Here is a 21,274-nt window from a genome sequence, read left to right as displayed (position 1 = left end):
CAACTAAATGTATATGAGGAAATAATACTTTTTGCTTTTTACAGAAATACTATGGCACTATTTTGGCATCTATCTCTACAGTTTCCGTTTTGGCTGTCTTACTTCTTGCTGCTTAAACACCCGAATTTCTCCCCTGGGGGATTAATAACGTTTTATCTCATCTTACGTTAACTAATTGATTGATTCACTGTTTGATGACATGAAACTGCCCCTCAAATACACGCCTACCTAAAATCTTTCAACAAAAAGCATGTTTTTGATAGTACTGTTTTTTTCGGCTTACCTGTTAGGGAGACTTTATAGCGGTACAATTGTACAGTCTGTACGATTTTGAGTTTAACCTTTCTTTTTTAAGAGTTTGTGTTTGAGAATTAGGAACTTAAAGATATAGGCTCCCAGCAACATGATTGGTCTCACACATACGGAGCGAAAGTAAGTTAAATGCCACTGTTTGTGTGTGGTTGATGGCTGGTTTAAGCAGCCTCACCTGGCCGAGAATGGGGCTGGGTGAGGCTGCACACCTGTTGCACTTTGAGTAATCAGTGTGCACAGGGTTAACCAGCAATCTCCTGACTGCCACCACCCAGTTCTACCAGTGCCAGAGATAGATGTAATGCTGCTATCCATTTGGATGGTACGCTGGTACGAACGACGAGAACGTGACGTATTTCCCTTGCGCCAGCCTTCCAGTTTGCCATTTGTGTTTCTGTCGAGCCACGAGGGGGAGTAGTAGCAGGCTAGTCATCATTAGCAACATAGCCTCTTTAGCAAACCAGCTTCAAAACAAAACTTTACATTGAATTGCACGCAAAGCAAGACCGTGCAATGCATATATTGGTGACCGGATTAAAGCAGCAATGAAATCAAGTGTGTAAGAGGTTTTAAAAACGACATTAAAACCACCAACGTGGTACAAATAGAAAGAAAATACATCTCATCCCCCATTAACTATGGGCGCAGCCATCTTCTTTGCGAGTTGTACAGCTCTGCTCGCTCTACTTTGAAAGCGACGAGATACTACGACCAAAAGGGGGCGTGCCTCAGTGAAATGCCGCAAGAAAGCTGGGAGATTTGCGACTTTACCACTTCGTAAATCCAAATGGATAGCAGCATAAGTGTGTTAGCTTATGAGAGAACTGCAACATTGGCGGGCATCTTAAGGCGAGACACGGCAGGCAAAATCATCGATTTTTCAGTCAGTGGTCAATTTTGATATTTTGGACTATTTTGCACCATTAACATGTAATGTTTCACACAAAAGAAGAAAAAAGTAAAAACAAAACATTTAGGTGTTTATTTTATTATAGTTAGTCAACTTGCGCCTCTGAATTTTACGGAAGATTCACCAAAAGTTTGCTTTATTACGCACCGTTTCAAATTACAGCCGGTCTCTGTCATATGTGGTATCGTTGGAAAGCACTCGATCTGCTGCACAACATAAAACTGATATCTGATTGGCTGGACTCAATTTCCGACAAGACGATTGGTTCGAATGTATCACGTGGTATGCTCTCAAGCTTCCTGGTTAGCTTTTGCCATAAAAATCTTTAAAGGCCGTTTTCTCAAAATGAGTTTTTCCTCACACGCAAAGCAATGAATCTCCACTTCTGTAGCACCTACATACACCAAACTTTAGAATCTTATTCTCAGCTACTATATGAAGATTTTGGGGATTTGTTGATACATCATTCTTGGCCTGATGTACATGACATTTTATACATAAAAATAGGGCGGCAATACATTTTTTAAGGCTTTGGCAGTATTTTCTGATTAACTGGATAACGAAAGGAGATATCCATAATCCCCTTTGTAAATATTTTTCTATTTAATATAGTAACAACATGAAAAAATTATTTTGACCCTGGCTTTTTCCAATGGTCCGATTCTTCGTTTCAAAATATATGCACATTTGCGCATATCTTAACATACAATTACAGAAAATTTCCAATGTATTTTCTTCTTCTAATCATGTGGCTAATCAACCGGTAAAGTTTCATAAAGATATCTGAATGAGCTAGCGGATGGGGCAGCGAAAAGGGCTTCACGAAGGAAAGAGGTGGACGTAAAAGTGAGGCTGGGGTTAACTGAGTGTAGGTCAATCATCAAAAAGAACCTCATGGCTGTGTGGCAGGAGGAGTCGGATCGGGAAAAGAAGGGGAGGCATTATTACAGCTTGCAGAAACAGTCAAAAATAACTTATTTGTTATTTTAGTAAAATGAGGAAATCTTTGAATATCAACAATTGTTTAAGTCAAAACTTTTTTGGGAGGAAATTAACCAGTGTGTACAAGTTTAAATACGTTTGTGGGCAACGGTCCAGAAAATTCCAAAACCGACAAAAAGACTAATGTAAATCATTCTTGATATTAAAATGTGAAACATATTTCCCTTGCTGCCATATTTAGTCTCGCACCTGGTGTCTTTAATGCACCACTGAAGTGACCAAGTTTCACTTCTGCTTTTCAAGGGGCTTTTTTAGGCCTGTGGTGATGCTTTATGGTCCTGCCTGCTCAGCCCTGTCCTCCGCTAACGGGAAGAATATGGAACACTTTCTAAATAGTTATCTTTAGGTTACATATTTAAATGGGGGAGATTCAATTATGTAACTCATCTATTGCGGCTTTATTGGTCGGACAATTGAAAACAGAAAAACATTTCTGAATTCCTAGCTCATGTTTCTCTGTATTTTTTCCTTTTTTTCTTTCCATACCTCTAAACGGGTCCCGGTGTGATGTGTGTTTGCTGTGGCCTGTAGACGGTGGTGTCGCAGTAAGCGAGGGAACAGCGTTCCTCCAGATACTTTGACCTATTTTGGAGCATGTAATCTACTTACATAATAATGCAAGAATGGCTTTATAGTGACTGGGTCTGAATTCTGTGATCTGCCTTTAGCAGAAACAGAGAGTTCAGTAGCACGCATACGTTTTATTTACAACCTAGCCGGTTGTATATGTAAATAAATGTACATGAGCGCCCGGTCAAAAATAAAGTCTATTCCATGCATGTCAGTCAAATGAAAAAAGAAATATAAATCATTTGTAACATCAATGCCTTCTATGCCTAACTCAAATTTATTCACTAACAGATAACAATTTTTTTTGTAAAATTAGGGACTTGCCCTATCACACAATATTAATGAAATTGAAGCAAATCATTAATGCTTAATGAAATATGAACTTTTATACCCCTTCCGCCCACTTCCTGTCCAGGGACACCGTTTTGGATGTTATTTTTCCTTTGTTTGAGAGAGCTGTGAAACAACAGCTGCAGGTTTTTAGGCTCACCTGGGTTGGTAAAAGTATACCAAAGTGAGACATCAGATCCACAGTCAAAGAGAAGAAGAACAATCAAGATACAGCGTTTAATTTGGCTGTATACGGGAAAGAGGCACAAATGAAGCACAATGCAATTCAGAATATGCATCTCTGGATTGACACAGGATCATCCAGAGTTTAAGTAAGTACACAACAGTTCATGGCAAAGGATTGATAATCATACAGTGAAAGTGGCAGAGCTATGAGGCACCCAGACTACTCTAATCAATGATGCTTATGGCGTTTGTTTCAAAACAAGCAATCAAAATTTATATCAATCCAGACATCTTACATTATCCCTGTTTGGAACAGAGTACAGATATCATACAAAGTCATTTAGTAGGAGCATACTTTAGTGTCCACGTGACCTACTAATGAGAAATGTATCACATTAAACCACATATTAGAACATTGGACATAGATCTAATGCTCTATTCCACTTTTCCCTCACCTGGTTAGGTTCTTGGCAGGAGGGGCAGGGCCTAAACTTCTTTCGAGCCATGATGAAACACAACACACACACACACACACACACACACACACACACACACACACACACACACACACACACACACACACACACAGACGTCGATGCAGCAAGAGACGCTGTTGCCGCAGCCGCCGCAGCCGGATACGAGGCCGCAGCGGGATACTTGGACGTGACGGTGCCGTCGGCCTACGCGGACGAGGGGACGGGCCGGCCCTGCATGCTGGTGACCTGTTGGGCACAGGAAGCGTCCGGGTGCCCAACCGTACCTGCGAGGGTTATGCGCAAAGAGACGCAGGCCATATTGGACACCGGCAACTTGGTCACCCTCCTCTGCCCCAACCTGGCGGCGGGAAGGGAAGGGTCACCCATGGAGGTGACGTGTGTACACGGGACATACAAGACCTGCCACGTGGTCGTCCGGACACCACAGGGGGTGTTCACGGCTAGGGCAGGGATCGTGCCACACCTCCCGGTGCCACTCCTGATCGGGAGGGATTGTCCGATAGCCCACCAGAAGCAGATCAGGCCTCACAGGGAGGCCCACCAGAAGCAGATCGTGCCTCACCGGGAGGCCCACCAGGAGCAGACCGACGCTGATGCCTTGTCCCGACGCGATACCTGCCTGGGCGGGTTCCCCTACTACCGGGGGCCCAATCAAGCGGGGGAGGAGTGTGGCGTCCCGCCCCTTAAACCTCGGTCCGCACGGACCCGAGGTTTGATCCTGGACGGCCGATACTACCGTCACCCACCAGCCGGCGACGGAGAGCACCTACCGAACCCCAATCAGGGAGATAGGAGACACCTGGCTGGACAGCCAGGAAGAGACTTTAAAAGGAGCACGAGGACTGACATTTGGGGGGAACGGGAGCGAGGAAGAAGGAAGTGCTCGGGTCCGCGAGAGACTAGAGACTAGAGACTAGAGACTAGAGACTAGAGACTAGAGACTAGAGGCTCACAGAGGCCCTAGAGACCGGGTGTATAATCTGTCTAAGATGTATGCAATAATTGCAGAGTGAGGCTTAAACCTTGCTTAACGTGTGATTCGTACCTGGAACCCGGCTCATTGGGGGAGCGGGGTACCACAATACATATAATTTTTTATAATTGCTTGCATTTAAAAAAGTAAGTAATATGTAATATGATTGTAAACGTAATTTGAGAATAAAGGCTGTTTTAAGATCAACATTTCGTGTTATTGTGTGTATGATGTAAGTCTTGCATGGATCATGATATTTTTAGGCCCAACTCTTTTTTTTATTAATAACGTCAGGCCTTCTGTCCTTTTAATACATTTTATTTTAAGGTCTAAATTTGAAGTCTTTTAAGAAATGTTATCCGTCTAAAAATGTGTTACATGTGTTCTGCCTTGTGATAAAATGATACATGTCTGGCTGATGCTTTATTTCCAAGTCCAGCTGTGAAGATTAATTTGGCAATCGTTAAATAATCTATTTTGAATGATGTGTTTGGTTCAGAGCTCCCCCTCTGGAGGATTCAAGTAATAACACCTCACGGGTGAAGGGTTTTTATTCATCCTTCACGACAGTTTGTAATGTTGTGTCCCTCTGGCACAGTAATACACAGCTGAGTCAAAAGGCTGCATGTTTTGGCCTTGCAAAGTAATTGTTTTACTGGCCACGTCAAGGGTGAGACTGAATTTACTAAGGGAGTCTTTCATTAATTTGTTCCCAGTATAAATCTGTCCAATCCATTCCAGTGCGTGTCCTTCAGGTTGTCTGATCCAAGCTGTCCAGCTATTAACAGAATAAGAGACCTGACAGCGGATGGTCAGAGGTTGACCAGGTCGGACAGTCAGAGACTCGGGCTGAGTAAGCTGTTCACGGTCACACCTGTAGAGAATGCAAGCTTTTGGTCATGAATGAGCTTCTTAAACATGAACCAATATGTTTTCTTATTGATTGTATATTTTCTAATGAAGCCTCACCAGAGCCAGCAGCCAGGAGCAGCAGCAGTACAGCTACAGAGAACATAGTTTGTTTTGAAGCTGAACTGGAGGAAGATGTCCTGTTCTACACCTGACACCTTATAAGGCAGAGCGAGGGGAGAAAGACCCACAGTCCTTTTTGCATAATTCAAAGAGGCGTCAAATGTTGGTTGAGATGCTACATGACCGGGGGCAGGATCACAGATCATTTACACGTTTTTGCATTATTTGATAGTGTGTTATTTAAACCATATAAATATAATATTTTTTCTATTTTTAGTGTTATTAAGATTCATAATCATACATATCATTGTTTATATTTACTTGTATTAAAAAATAAAATGTAAATAATTTAAAATGTCATGGTAAAATAAAGACCGTTTTAAGATGTAAGCTTTGTGTTATAGTGTGTAGGCTGTAAGTCGTGTATGGATCATGATATATGTAAGGCTAACTTTTTGGTTTTCAATAACGTGAGGTTTTCTGTCCTTTTTATACCATTTTATTTTCAGGTCTAAATTTTCAGTCTTGTAGGATGCATGTTACCTGTCTAATAATAAGGTGTCATATATGTTCTGTCTTGAATAAAAATTACATATGAATAACAAAGTAAATAAAATGTTCCAGAGAGCTTGGCATTCATCTCCCCCTGAATTTCTCAGGAGATTTTCATGAGTCAAATAATCTATTTTGAATGATGTGTTTGGTTTAGAGCTCCCCCTCTGGAGGATTCAAGTAATAACACCTCACGGTGAAGGGTTTTTGTTCATCCTTCACAACAGTTTGTAATGCTGTGTCTATCTGGCACAGTAATACACAGCTGAGTCTCCAGGCTGCATGTTCTGCCCTTGCAAAGTTACTGTGTTACTGGATCCGTCAACTGCAAGACTGAATTGACTACTAAGGGAGTCTTTCACTTTTTTGCCCCCAGTATAAATCCATCCAATCCATTCCAGTCCATGTCCTTCAGGTTGTCTGATCCAAGCTGTGTAGTAGCTACTAACAGAATAAGAGACCTGACAGCGGATGGTCAGATGTTGACCAGGTCGGACAGTCAGAGACTCGGGCTGAGTAAGCTGTTCACATTTCACACCTGCAGAGAATGCAAGCTTTTGGTCATAAATTATCTACTTAAACATGAATCAATATGTTTTCTTATGGGTTGGATGATTTCTCAAGACGCCTCACCAGAGCCAGCAGCCAGGAGCAGCAGCAGTACAGCTACAGAGAACATGGTTTGTGTTGAAGCTGAACTGGAGGAAGATGTGCTGTTCTACAATTGACAACTTATAAGGCTGAGCGAGAGGAGAAAGACCCACAGTCCTATTTGCATAATTAAATGAGGTGGCAGATGTTGGTTGAGATGCTACGTGTCATGGGACATAGGAATCACAGATCCTTTACACATTTTTGCATTTTCTTATAATGTGTACGTTTACTTACACAATATTATTATAATCATCATTAATTATATTGTTATAAGGCTGTTTAAAGATCTAAACTTCTGTCAGCCTACCTTTTTAGTTATTTAACAAAATGTTGTTTTCTATCTTTTGATTAAATTGTACATGCAGGTCTACATTTGGAATGTTGTAAAGCATGTAATTTCTCCAAAAACAGCATGTAATATGTATTCTGTCTTGTGAAACAATTATCTATGTCTGGCAGCTGCAATGTTTCCTGTGAAAATCTATAAGGCAACTATATAGGTGAAACAATTAAATGGTGTGCTTTCACATTATTTTAGGTTGCCTCAAAGCCTAAAGCCACAGGGATTATGTGAAAATATGTGCCTTCGGTCCACACTGAACTGGGGTGAAGGCCTTACAGTGCTCTGCTCCCTCAGATTGGAACTGCGTGGACAAAGACAAGATCTTGACCCTGTGTTCTTGTGTCTTATGTTGCTCATTATCATGTTTTGAACATGTAACAAGTATCACGTTATTCAAAGAAAATAAAGGTACATATTTTTTTGTTTGTATGCCTTGTTATCAAATGTAAAAGTCTGACTGCTGCTATCTTTCCCTGTTCCCACTCAGAAGATCTTTACAGAAACTGTGTAAGGTGAAGTAAAACATTATACAGCCTGCATGCAACAACACAGTAAGAACACATGGGGCAAAGTTTCTAAGATGCGTTTGAGTAGTCCATCTTTGAACATTGTGGTTACACCACGGCAGCCTAGTGTAAATGCAGTCAGATTATTTTAGGCTGTGGTCGAATTAAATTACATTCTATTTCCTTTCCTTTCCTTTCTTTTCCTTGACCTTGATGGAAAACGCCATGAGGTCAGGGAAAGATGTGACAGAGAATGCATAGGTGCTTGGGCTGCGAACGGATAGATGCATTGTTTTTTGCTTAGAAAGGCAATTTACTGAGTGAAATAACCCGGAAGTATGAAAGTGGCATGACCTTTTTTTATTGAGGTCGAGAAAAGAGGTTAGGAAAGTACATAAGATGTACCTTTTTTGACGTTGATCTGTCCTGGTGAACCTACAACTTTCCGAAGATGGTCTACTAAACGCACATGTTAAGATGATTTTCATACTCTGTGTTGCTTCATGCAGGCTATATAACCCAGAGAAGAATATATAACTTCATTGCCAAGAATCTGAAATAAAAGTATAGGCACAAAGGTGAACGGAAATGGTTGTCACATCGTGAATGGTTTCTCAAGTTCAACCCCCTGTCCATTCATATTTATCGACATGAATCCCAGTTATGACATTAATATGATTGTTTGACATAATTGTCCTGCTGCAAGGAATTGTGGGACGGCATTAGCTCCTTTCCCTTCCTAAAGGATGGTCCAGCGTACCCTATACTTGATATACTCAATAAGAAAGGAAGCATTGAAGCCTTTTTCCTTAGCATTTTATTCTACCGTAGCCCAGCAGCTACTGTATTATAGACAGGGCCGGCCCTGTCCACCTGGGGGCCCTAAGCAGGATAATTTTGGGGCCCTGCTTTGCGGTTGATTCATAACCCTTACGGTTTTTAGCCGTACCTCTTTGAACACGATTAGTCGCAATTATTTTCCTACTTATTAAGTATACCCACTGAAACAGTCAAAGTAAAGCCTACACACTGCATATTCGTCAAGCTTGACATACAGTATATGGATTCTCAAAATGAAGAGGTCTAAACACTGGTGTGCAGGGACGAAAACGCAAAAAAAGAAGAAGAAAAGAAAGCCCAGTATAGAGGTAAGTGACCTCAGCCATTATAGTTTCAAACTTAATATTATTGTCAGTGACGGCTGGTGGTGGTTTTGGGTGGGTGGGCTAACGAATGCATTACATTTATCAATACTTAACAGGCTTCCAGCCGCCATGAGGTCACCTTTATATCTCTGTTCATAACTTTCATATAGTGTGAATGATTTTTAAACAAGAATAAGGTGTAGTGAAATGCGTGTCTTTATTTGAAGCACAATTATAAATAAAAAGAAAAATAAGGTGTTTAAAGTGCTTCACTGAGCTGAAATTGAATATTTCGAACTAAACCATTAAGCAAAATACAACTTTTTTTGTGCTTAAAGTATTAAACAATTAAAATGTTGACTGGTCTCCCTTTGGGCAAAATGCGGCTGTAGACGATCACACACTCTTTGGTAGAGACGTCTGTGTTGCCGTCAATCATGAAGGACATGTATGTGGCGTTTCCGACGTCCGCAGCTGTCTTTTGCTTTAAGGGGTCGCCTATTACCGCAATGAATTGTGCACATGCATCTCATTGCTATACGTCGGGTTGACGTTTAATCCATTTTTCTTCATGAGAATAATTTCGGATTTAAATTTGGTGAATGGCAACTCCTCTTTGGCAATGTTGTATGCAACATTAAATGTGATCATTTCCGATTCCTTAGAGAACCTTATTGTTACTGCCTGTCCTGAAATTCAGCTGGGAGAGGGGCCACTTTCTCTACACACTTGTCACGTCATGTTGGGTTATTTAGACATATGCTTTTTTAATATTTTGATACGAAACGTTGTTGACCAGCTTACAAATGCACTATTACCGGCCATATTCTGACCGCACTCCTGACAGTAAAAGCAGTGCGTTCCGTAATGCACTGCGTAATAATAAAAAGTTATATAGATGAGTCAGCATTTAATTAATTTGTGTGACAGAAACAACTAAATTTCATGGGTGCATTTAAAGTTTTTCCAATTATTTAAATAAATAAATTATGATGATGTTTAAAAACACATACTACACATAAGCCATGCTGCACTTGCGCTACTGTGCTGTGATTGGTCGAAGGTCACTGTACTGTAGCTATTGTACTAGCTGCCCAAGATCTGCCTTTGGGATAAACTAATTTAGCCCAAATTGGAAGCATTTGAAGGGGGCGCGTCAGGGCACCTGTCAATCACAATGAAATGCCCGCTACTGTGCTTGGGCTGAATGACTTCAGCCCAAATGGGAAGCTGAAGGGGGCGTGTCACGATACCTGTCAATCAAAATTGAATGGAAGCTTACGCTACTCCGCTTGGGCTGAATACATTTAGCCCATTCACAGGAAAAAAACCAAGATATATCATGTATCCTGGGTTTTTCTGTCACTTTTTTGGTGCTGTTGCTGCTTTAGGTTCTACCAAAATATAAAAAAATATGTTCTAAGGTTTTTAATATTTTTTCATTTTTACTGTAAAGTGTAGGGAGGGCTTAGCCCTGTTAGCCCATTTATATCAGCTGTCCCTGAGTATTGTGCATCACCTAATATTGCTGCCACTCAGCTATCGCTAGCTAGCGTCTGTTAACCTACTTTGCTAGCTTGCTACGTATTACTAGCTAACATAACTTCACTGATAACCTACACGAATGCAAATGTAAAATGATGACCAGTGTTTTTTTAATGGGCCAGATGCTCTCAGGCAATATTTGCAGAGCCCAGCACCTGCAGGAGAAAAGACACCTGATCCTTCATGTTCACTGTCTCTGAATTTAATACAACTAGTACTATTGTTGCTGTTTTTGCCATAATAAAGTCTAGACGAGTCAAATTCTAATGCTGCTTCAATTTGGTGCATAGAAAAGCCAGATACAACTGTTTGTAGTGGTACGTACAGTATCCATAATAGGACTTTTGTCTTGTAGTTTGAGTGTATAGTTAATCCAGTGTATGGGTCATGAACTGGAAACATTAAATTGTCCTTACAGTGTGCTCAAGAGCTTTTGCACAGTTTATGGAGTTCATCTATTGTCATGATTCGTTAAATATCCATGAACATTCTTTGTAGCATTTTTGTACTTGCAATTTATTTGATCCTTTTTGCACATTTATTAATAGTTAATTTCATGAAAATATTCTTGAGCATCTTAATTTATGCATGGAGGTTGTTTATGTATGCATATAAGTTATTTAAAGTAATTAAAAAGAAAATGTTCTGAAACTTTTCCATTGTTTGTTGTCCATTCATCACACATTGTTTAAATGCAACGTAGTAGGTCTAGTGGGGTGAAAAACTGCGAAGCAAAGTAAAGGTAAATCATTGAATATGTGTCTTCAGGGATGTTTAGTATAGTCAATTAACAGGGCAACGCTCCACTCGCTATGGGAACGGGAGGCGCAAAACTCATTCCGCCTAATTATTTTAAAGGGCTAGAACCGGCCCATGGGGAAAGAGCGGGAGAGAGGCAATGTCGGACAAAGGTAGCGAGCTTGGTTTAGCTTTGTCATGAACCGTATCGTCGTCATCGCGGTTGCCAGTTGGGGATCAGTCAAGCAAGCGCCTGCGCTGAATCAAACATCACGTTCCTTGCTTGTTGCCCTCTCAGCAACACCGAGCATTACATTAACAACATGTTTAGGGTTGCCAGGTCAGTCAGAATCAGGTCATTTTAGGTTATCATGAATATGAGCTGTGTGTTTATAATGTTTAATTTCTTGTTAATTAAATTGCTTTGTGTATAAAAAAAAGGAAAAGATAAATTACAGCGCTCTTGGGGGCCCCCTGGCAGTCGGGGGCCCTATGCGGCCGCTTAATTTGCGTATAGGGAGGGCCGACTCTTGTTATAGATAGACTGCAGAGCCTCAGCTGGAAACCAAAAAGTGAGAGTGGGTTTTTCGGCTTGTTTCCCGTTAGGGAGACTTTATAGTGAAGTTCTATTCTAATAAGTGTATTTCTACAGTGGACCGTCTGTACAGTATTGATTTGAATCTTTCCAAGTTTGTGTTCGCCAATTAGGAGCTTAAAGATATATGCCCCCAGCAACATGATTGGTCTCACAAATACGGAGCGAAAGAAAGTAAAATGCCACTGTTTATGTGTGGTTGTGTGTGTGGTTGATGGCTGGTTTAAGCAGCCTCACCTGGCCGAGAATGGGTCGGTGTGAGTCTGCACACCTGTTGCACATTGAGTAATCAGTGTGCACAGGTTTAACCAGCAATCTCCTGACCGCCATCACCCAGCATCAGCCTTTTTCCCCAACAGTGCAGTCCAATGGAGGAGGCAGCAACAGCAACAGCAACAGCAACAGGCAAACGTCTGTGGCTAGCCTCCCTTGAAATCAGCCTGGAGCAGCCCAGGCCATACCACACTTCTGCCAGCCTGTACGTCAGCCCAGGACCCCATGCTCCATGAGGGAGTTGGGGAAAGGCCCTTTTGCCCTGGGGGAAGGTGGTCCTCCCACATGCTGTTTCCGGCCGTCGGTGAAGCTACCACCAACACCCAGTTGAACCTTAACCCTGCCCGTCCAGACAGCCCTGCAACGTCCACCGAGAACTCCACCAGTCAAGGCAGCAGCCCCTGCCTCTCGTTGTCTCAATGAAGGAGGGGGAGGGTGGGTTGGCGGTCACCCTGGGGAGGTTTTGGGACAATTGGGTTTTTTATTTTTTATTTTGGGTATGGTAACCCTGAAAAGAGTTAGTTGATTGAGTTGGGTAGCGTAACCCTGGTCGAGTTTATGTATAGTATTTTTGGATGGGGGGGTCTTTTTTGGGGTATGTGGGAGTGTGTGGACAATGACTGGCTTAAGCATCCTTAACTGGAAGAGTCTGAACTCAGGGGCTGGGTTAGGCTGCACACCTGTTGCACATTGAGTAATCAGTGTGCACCAGTTAAACCAGTCATCTCCCCACACAGTTGGGCACCATTGTGATGTTCATTTACCGCAACATTTATAATAAAATGGAATCTTACACCAAGATAACACTGCATTATTGCCGAGGTGCCCAATAAAAGTCAGCTAGATGGAGTGTAGCAGCCATCAAGGTGATGTGTAGCAATGGACCTTGTTACAGCCATGTGATTTGTGAGAATAAACACACCCTTACAGACACTATGGCAAACGATTTGCCCACATTGCTTATTACTGAAACTTGTAGTATCAACAATTGTTTTAGTCAAAACTTTTTTGGGGGGGGAAATTAACCAGTACAAGTGTACAAGTTTAAAAATGCTTGTGGGCAACGGTCCAGAAAATTCCAAAACCACCAAAAAGTCAGTAATGTAAATCATTCTTGATATTAAAATGTGAAGCATATTTCCCTTGCTGCCATATTTAGTCCTGCACCTGGTGTCTTTAATGCACCACTGAAGCGACCAAGTTTCACTTCTGCTTTTCAAGAGGCTTTTTTAGGCCTGTGGTGATGCTTTATGGTCCTGCCTGCTCAGCCCTGTCCTCCGCTAACGTGTTCAAACAGCGCTCCTCCTCCTCTTCCACCTAAAAATACGCCAGCTAGCATGAATTCAAGAACATGGAACACTTGCTAAATAGTTATCTTTAGGTTACATGTACAGATTTAAATGGGGGAGATAAATTACGTAACTCATCTATTGCGGCTTTATTGGGCGGACAATTTAAAACAGAAAAACTTTTCTGAATTCCTTTCTCATGTTTCTCTGTATTTTTTGATTTTCTTTCTATGCCTCTAAACGGGTCCCGGTGTGATGTGTGTTTGCTGTGGCCTGTAGACGGTGGTGTCGCAGTAAGCGAGGGAACAGCGTTCCTCCAGATACTTTTACCTATTTTGGAGACGAGAGGATGGGGAGACAGAGAGACAGAGGAGATAGGGAGACAAGGAAGATAGGGAGACAAGGAAGATAGGGAGACAAGGAAGATAGGGAGACAGAGGAGATAGGGGGGCCGATTGACAAAGGGGATACTGAGAAAGACATAAAGAGAGTTGAGGAGATGGGGAGACAGGGGGATGAGATAGGGAGACAGAGAGACTCAGGAAATAGAGAGACAGAGAGGGAGGCAGAGGAGATAGGGATACCGACGAGATAAAGAAACAGAGAGAGGAGATAGTGAGACAGGGAAGATTGGGGGACAGGGAGAGAGTGGCGATCAGAGCAGAGTACATTGCACATTTTCAAATTAGAAGTTAAGAAGATGTTAAGGAACTGCGGGTGCAAGCAGGCAGGTAGGACCCAAACGCAGACGGTTTCAGGAAACGGCACTTTATTCAAGCCTAAAGGCTAAGGCACAGGAATCAGGGAACTCGGGAGACAACTCGGAACTCGGGAGACTACAGGGAACTCGGGAGACGACAGGGAACACGGAACACGCAGGACTAGCCACCACCAACAACCACAGCAAACCACAATGACAGCACAAGGAACAAAGGAAGACGAGGGCTTAAATAACAAACACAACGAGGAACAGCTGAGACACATTAGGGGAGGGAACAGCAATCAACACAGGAGGGAAACACAGGGAAACACCCACACCCTGACAGTACCCCCCCCTTAAGGGTCGACTCCCAGGCGACCCACGACCAGCAAAGAAAGTCAAACCCAAAACGGGTGGGTGGAGGGGCGCCAGGAGGGGGGAATCAAAAAAAATGGACTGCGGCAGAGCCGAGGGACGTCAGGCGGGCGGCCAGAAAACTGCCCCAGGGCATGGCAGGGAGCCTCAGGCGGACGGCCTGGGGGGCAAGCAGAGGCAGAGTGAAGGCGGAACCCTTCAGGAGGCCGGCGGTAAGGACGATGAGGGCTCAGTCCCTCAGGAGACCTGCAGTGGCACAGAACCCCCTCAGAAGGCCGGCAGCGGTGAAGGCGGAACCCTTCAGGAGGCCGGCGAAGGCGAGGTAGAGGGCGGGTCCCCTCAAGAGGGAGGCCCGGTAGAGGGCGGGTCCCCTCAGGAGGAAGGCCCGGTAGAGGGCGGGTCCCCTCAGGAGGCAGGCCAGGTAGAGGGCGGGTCCCCTCAAGAGGGAGGCCAGGTAGAGGGCGGGTCCCCTCAGGAGGAAGGCCAGGTAGAGGGCGGGTCCCCTCAGGAGGAAGGCCAGGTAGAGGGCGGGTCCCCTCAGGAGGAAGGCCAGGTAGAGGGCGGGTCCCCTCAGGAGGAAGGCCAGGTAGAGGGCGGGTCCCCTCAGGAGGAAGGCCAGGTAGAGGGCGGGTCCCCTCAGGAGGAAGGCCAGGTAGAGGGCGGGTCCCCTCAGGAGGAAGGCCAGGTAGAGGGCGGGTCCCCTCAGGAGGCAGGCCAGGTAGAGGGCGGGTCCTCTCAGGAGGAAGGCCAGGTAGAGGGCGGGTCCCCTCAGGAGGCAGGCCAGGTAGAGGGCGGGTCCCCTCAGGAGGAAGGCCAGGTAGAGGGCGGGTCCCCTCAGGAGGCAGGCCAGGTAGAGGGCGGGTCCCCTCTGGTGGACAGGGTAGAGGGCGGGTCCCCTCTGGTGGAAGGCCTTGAAGGGGAACCCCCCTCGGGAAGGAGTGGAGGAGGACCCCCACAGGCAGGAGCGGAGGGCGTGCCTCCCCTGGACGGTCTGGAGGGCGGGCCCCCTCAGGCAGGAGCGGAGGGCGGACCACCTCAAGCAGGCGAAGAGGCCGGTCCCCCTCTGGAAGGCTAGGAGTGGGCTCAGGAACAGGACAGGGCTCGGGGACCGGAGTCGGTGCGGGAGCTGGAGTACCAGGAGGAACCAGGTGGTTCCCTAAACACTCCCAGCGATCTATTGCCTTATTTAACATGACTAGAAAATCCTCCAACTTACGGCCAAATTGAGCGTCCGCTGGGTCCCATAGTGGTGCTGTCATTCTGTTAGGGGACTGCGGGTGCAAGCAGGCAGGTAGGACCCAAACGCAGACGGTTTCAGGAAACGGCACTTTATTCAAGCCTAAAGGCTAAGGCACAGGAATCAGGGAACTCGGGAGACAACTCGGAACTCGGGAGACTACAGGGAACTCGGGAGACGACAGGGAACACGGAACACGCAGGACTAGCCACCACCAACAACCACAGCAAACCACAATGACAGCACAAGGAACAAAGGAAGACGAGGGCTTAAATAACAAACACAACGAGGAACAGCTGAGACACATTAGGGGAGGGAACAGCAATCAACACAGGAGGGAAACACAGGGAAACACCCACACCCTGACAGAAGAAGGCCTATAACCTATTTCTGGACAGGGGATAAGAAGGGTCATTGCTAGCAGCAGGGGGGGGGGGGGGGGGGGGGGTGTTATCATGGAGCACATTCCTGAAAACAGCTCAAAACGACAATAATTTCTGTTCTAATTATGAACGCTCATGCACGGTTGCGCTGACAGTGAGCTATTTCGCGCTGAACAGACTTCAGACCGCTTTATACAGGCTATGATTCGGACTGACGATCATTGCCTAAGCTGGTCAATAGTGACACCTAGCGGAACTTGGGGGAAATACCTTGAAGAATGGGATGAATAAAAATGCACGCGGTGGAAGGAGGTTGTTTAGTTGCTAAAAGTTGACCAACCCAATATCTTGCATCCTACATTATAGTGAATTTAGTGTAGGCCTACACATAGAAGCATTACGAGTGATTCAGAGTAATGGCAGTTGATCTTCTGGGAGAACCACTGCAGCCACTGTATTTGTCTAATAAAATACTTAAAAAGAAAAAAACCTCTATGGTCAAATCTAGTTTACGCAATGAATATATTATGTTTATATCTCTACATTTTGGGACACTCTTGTGTCTTGTCCGAACCAATAGGTCCATGGTCCGAACGAACGGTATATGCTCTGAGAAATCTTCTCCCTCCCCTTCTTCACTGCAGGCTGTGACGCATTGTGATTACGCTATTTCCAAAGAGTATTAATATAATTGAGAGAAAGATCTTCATATCCCGTTCAAATAATATATTTTCTTACAGTTTTTTCCTATCGTTTTCGGTCATGTACCCATACTATGGTCACTTTTCCCTATCACTTAACACAGTGGGCTTTAGAGACACACACCTCTGCATATCTGTTAACCTTTGGTGCAAAATGCACTACAACAACCACACCACAAACAATGCTGCCATAACTTAACACATGTTTCCTCTCAGAACACTATGACCTAAAAAACACTAACATCTTGAAGCATTGCCAATTGCATATATAAAATGTTGCTGTGTCCTCCAGTTTGGCATCGATTTCCTGTAGTGTTGCATTGAAAAAAAGAGAAAAAACACAGACAAACACTTCTTTGGACTACAGTAATAAAGTTTGTAATATTACAGTATGACAATCCAAGCCAAGTATCTGCTGACAGTGTTCATATGTCGGTTTACCTCCCACAAAAGATGTCACAATTGAGTGTGGTAAATGTACTGTAATTGTAAATACAGTAAATATTGTAAGTGTTTTATGAGAAACTGAGAATAACAATTTTCAGTTTTTGTAATGCAAATTACATACAGTAAGTACGTAATATATGATCCAGAAACAAATCACAAAAACAGTTTTTTTCACTGTGCTTTACTTTTTGGAGATTTTGTCACAGTGTTACAAGTGTTATTGAATAGGGACAATAGGGAGAAAGCTCCCGGACAGAACCTTAGATGGAAGTCGTGCTTAGTGACACAAGTGTTACACAAAACTGAAAATACATTACAAAGTCAAAAAATGACCACCAGGTGTTTTGCGTTGCAAAACTTATCCTCTGTGTTTTGTACAGATCATTGTATGTAGTGTTGCTTTTACGTAAAAAAAGTAATTCCATGACAATTCACCAAGAACTATGGTGCACAGGGGGAAAAAAATCTAAATTACTGTAAAATAAAATAAATAAACTATAAACTAAATATTTTTTCTTATTCAAACATGTAACTTCATTTGTCTGTCCAAATGCAGCATCTTTCCATCTACAGTGATCTAAATTACTGATAAGTTAGGTTTTGAACAGAAAGTTCACTGTTTTGAACAGAGTATCTAAACATTGGTAAAATATGCTGTAGTTCCACAGCGTTTTGCCGGTAGTGAACATTGACTGGGGCAGGTATCCATGAAATTTGGAAGAAGGCGTCATTGCCAGCATTTGTATCTTAGCATAGGGGCAAGTAACCACAGTTTGGTTCACATGGTCTACTGGTGTGCTCACTGTGTGAAGTGTTTAGGGAATGTGAACATGGTTTAGGTAAATTGCCTAAAACGATAGGAAAAAACTGTAAACAAGAGTGAACGTACGATCGTCTACACACATTTAAAAAACTACTTTTCTTTATTATTAAACATATATTGATGACAGGCAGGCAACACTACTAGCAGGTAGGCAGATAGGAGCACGCATGGTGGAATGGCAGGCAGGTACGGGGTTGGTGATCCTGGGGCAAGGAGAACAGAGATTATGAACAGTAGGAAACAAAGAACACGAAAAGTATGGAGAAATACAAAATCAATAAGGGCATGGTGTCGCCACCTTTTGACCTTTTGACCCCAGACTTTAAAAACTTGTCCACAGGCCAGCAATGGAGAATTTGACTCTACCCGCTGTTTTATGTTTCATATACTCGACTGTTGGAGGTCATGTCCCTTTTCCCGCCCGTTCGAGATAGCTAGAGATGCCAAAATGTATACGCACGTTTCCTGGGGTCCCGGGAACGCCATATCTTGGATCTGGGGTTTCGGTTTAGGGTTAGTTAGGGTCCGGCTTTTTTTGTGGGTTCACACAATTTTCACAGAGCAATCCCAAGCTGCACACCTGGTTGAATGTCTAAAAGGCAAAGTTTCTATTTTTTCGTTATCGAATTTAGATACATTTCTAGCAACGGCTTGTGTTTCCAATGCGTTTCAATGGAGCATTTGATGATGCAGCGTGAGCCTTTCCTGTTGGGCTAGAGCTAGAGAAAAACATAGGCTTGTCACATGTTTATAGCTGTTGTTGAAGTTATATAAAGTTATGAAGTCAAAAGTTATACTACATTCTGTTGTGAGACTGGGTTTAAGGGGACGTGGTTAGTTTCAGTTTTCGAGGACGTCTGATTCAAAAATATGATATTTTTTCTGTTTTCAGATAGTCTTCTTGGGTAGTTTGATTCACCCGTATGTTTACGCTTTACATGGAAAGCTTCGGCAACAGAAGTATTCATTGTATTGCTCAAGAGTGAGCAATACATTGAATGAAAAAAACAATAGAGTGGATAGCTATCATAGTTCTCAGACTTCCGTCCGCACTCCCTATGTTTCCCGTGTTTCCGATATTTCCCGGAGGCTAGTGCTTAAGGAGAAATAACGCCGGTAAGAATCGACAAAATGGCCTGGTCGGTTCCCATTTAAAAATTACGGATCCCCTGAGATTTGCAATGGTCGAAAATATTTTGTATAATCTTAGTACAGAAGAAACGAAAATATAAAACATAAGTCTTGTCTTTTTTACATGTTTTAATGCCAAAATCTTACATATTCTACCTTCAACATGAGTGAGAAAAAAAAGATTGTTAAAAAGTGTTTAAAAAATAACACACATCAACGATTTTTATTCCCGTACGTAGACATTACTTGATCATTTGACTCAATATCTTTAGCATGGATAAATAACCAATATGTTATGCGGTTGTATATCTTTCATTTAAAATAACAGGGCATTTAGTCTCAAAATAGGTTGCATGCTTAGAATCAGCATCTGTGTTTTCATTTAAAATTGCATTTACTTGAGAGAAGCATGCACATTGTGGTGCAAAATATGTGATTACTTAATTTCTATTGTTATAACTTTCTATCTGTTATAACTGTCATTGTTGCATAGGCCTATGGCATATTATTTGATATGATGATTATATCACCATCTCCCAATGCTGTTGTGACATAGTGAACACAGCTGGTGGTGCACTTAATTATTCAGCTATTCAACTACCATTCATTTATAGGAGCTAAACTTGCACTAACCGGGCCACACCACACTAATATGAACTTGTTTTCCTACCTTTTCCATTTTTTGTGCATTAAGAGACCTAAGGACACACATTCAATTTGTTTTAAATTAAATGATTTAAGTATAGGCCACTTATTTTTGGTTCCCGTTTTCACAGACTGGAACGCCCCCTTCTTCTTCTTCTTCTTTGCCTTTCCTGTAGAAATGTGACTGTCAACAACTGGGTTAATATAACAACATTCGCTATTTAGTTTTTCTCAAACATAAGTTTCAAAATAACATCTATTCTAAGAGTATAGGACGGGTAGTGCTAGCATAGAACTAACAAAGATAGAGGCCATTCTCAAACACATGATGCTCCAAAGTACCGGAGAAGATTAATCGGCCCCAAAAAAAGTATAACAGTGTAGCGTCCTAACTCACTTCTACAACACATATGTGCAATTGTCTTTGCGCTTCGGATAACTGTGATCTGATCAGCCTATACCAGTAGAAGTATTATGTCAGCCTGCTTTTCGTGTAGAAAAGAACAATAGCCTTAATGGAACATCTATCACTGGTTCCATTCAGACGAGGTAAAATGTTAAATTGCCTCTAAATAACTTCTGTTGGGATTCTAGGAATCAGTTACAGGAATTTCATCCATTGTGAATCTTCGTTATCAGATAATTGTTTTTGCAGATTTTTGGACAAAAAAATTAACTACTACTAAAGACTAAAATCTACTAAGAACCACCCCCCCCCCCCCCCCCCCCCAATATAATCACAGTAGTAATACTTCATATGTTTCATTTTCATGTCACACATTTTAAATGGTGTTGAAAACTGATTCACTGGCACATATTGGATATGGCTTTTGGCAGATATGCGGCTTATGGGCAGTATGTATTTGTTAGCATTCTAAGTAATTTGAGTCTTGCATGATCACCCATGCATTGATCATGGTAAGCTCATACTCTATGAATGCTTGAGCATAACGTGGTGTTAATCAGAACATTACTTCGGAACCTATGTTGACACTACTTCTTAAACATCCAATATACCAGTTAATTTGTTTAGTTTAGCTTTTTAAATTTGCTTTCAAATAATTTGACATCGTATACCAATATTATTTCCTGGATGTTTTGATACAAATATTAAATATTAGAGGTTGGACCGTTATCTTTCCTAAGAGTATAACAAACAAGGTATAGATAAACCAAAACAAATTTATTTTGTGTATGATACTCAATTAATTCACTCTTACTCGGTTGCATACAGTGTCAAAATCAAATCTATTTTTAATCAACCAATGAATTAATCTTTCCAGGTTGATGAAGAAAGGTCAGGACATTCACAATACTACAAACATTTGAATATACACCATGTCTACAGCTGTATGTCAAATATTTTACTTACAGGAGACTAAAAGAGACAGGGATAACTAAAATTGGAGTGGAGTGAAAGTAGAAAAGAAGATGCCATTC

This window comes from Gadus macrocephalus, chromosome 2 (assembly GCF_031168955.1).
Source record: "Gadus macrocephalus chromosome 2, ASM3116895v1".
Classification (NCBI taxonomy): domain Eukaryota; kingdom Metazoa; phylum Chordata; class Actinopteri; order Gadiformes; family Gadidae; genus Gadus; species Gadus macrocephalus.
This window is presented reverse-complemented; position numbering follows the sequence as displayed.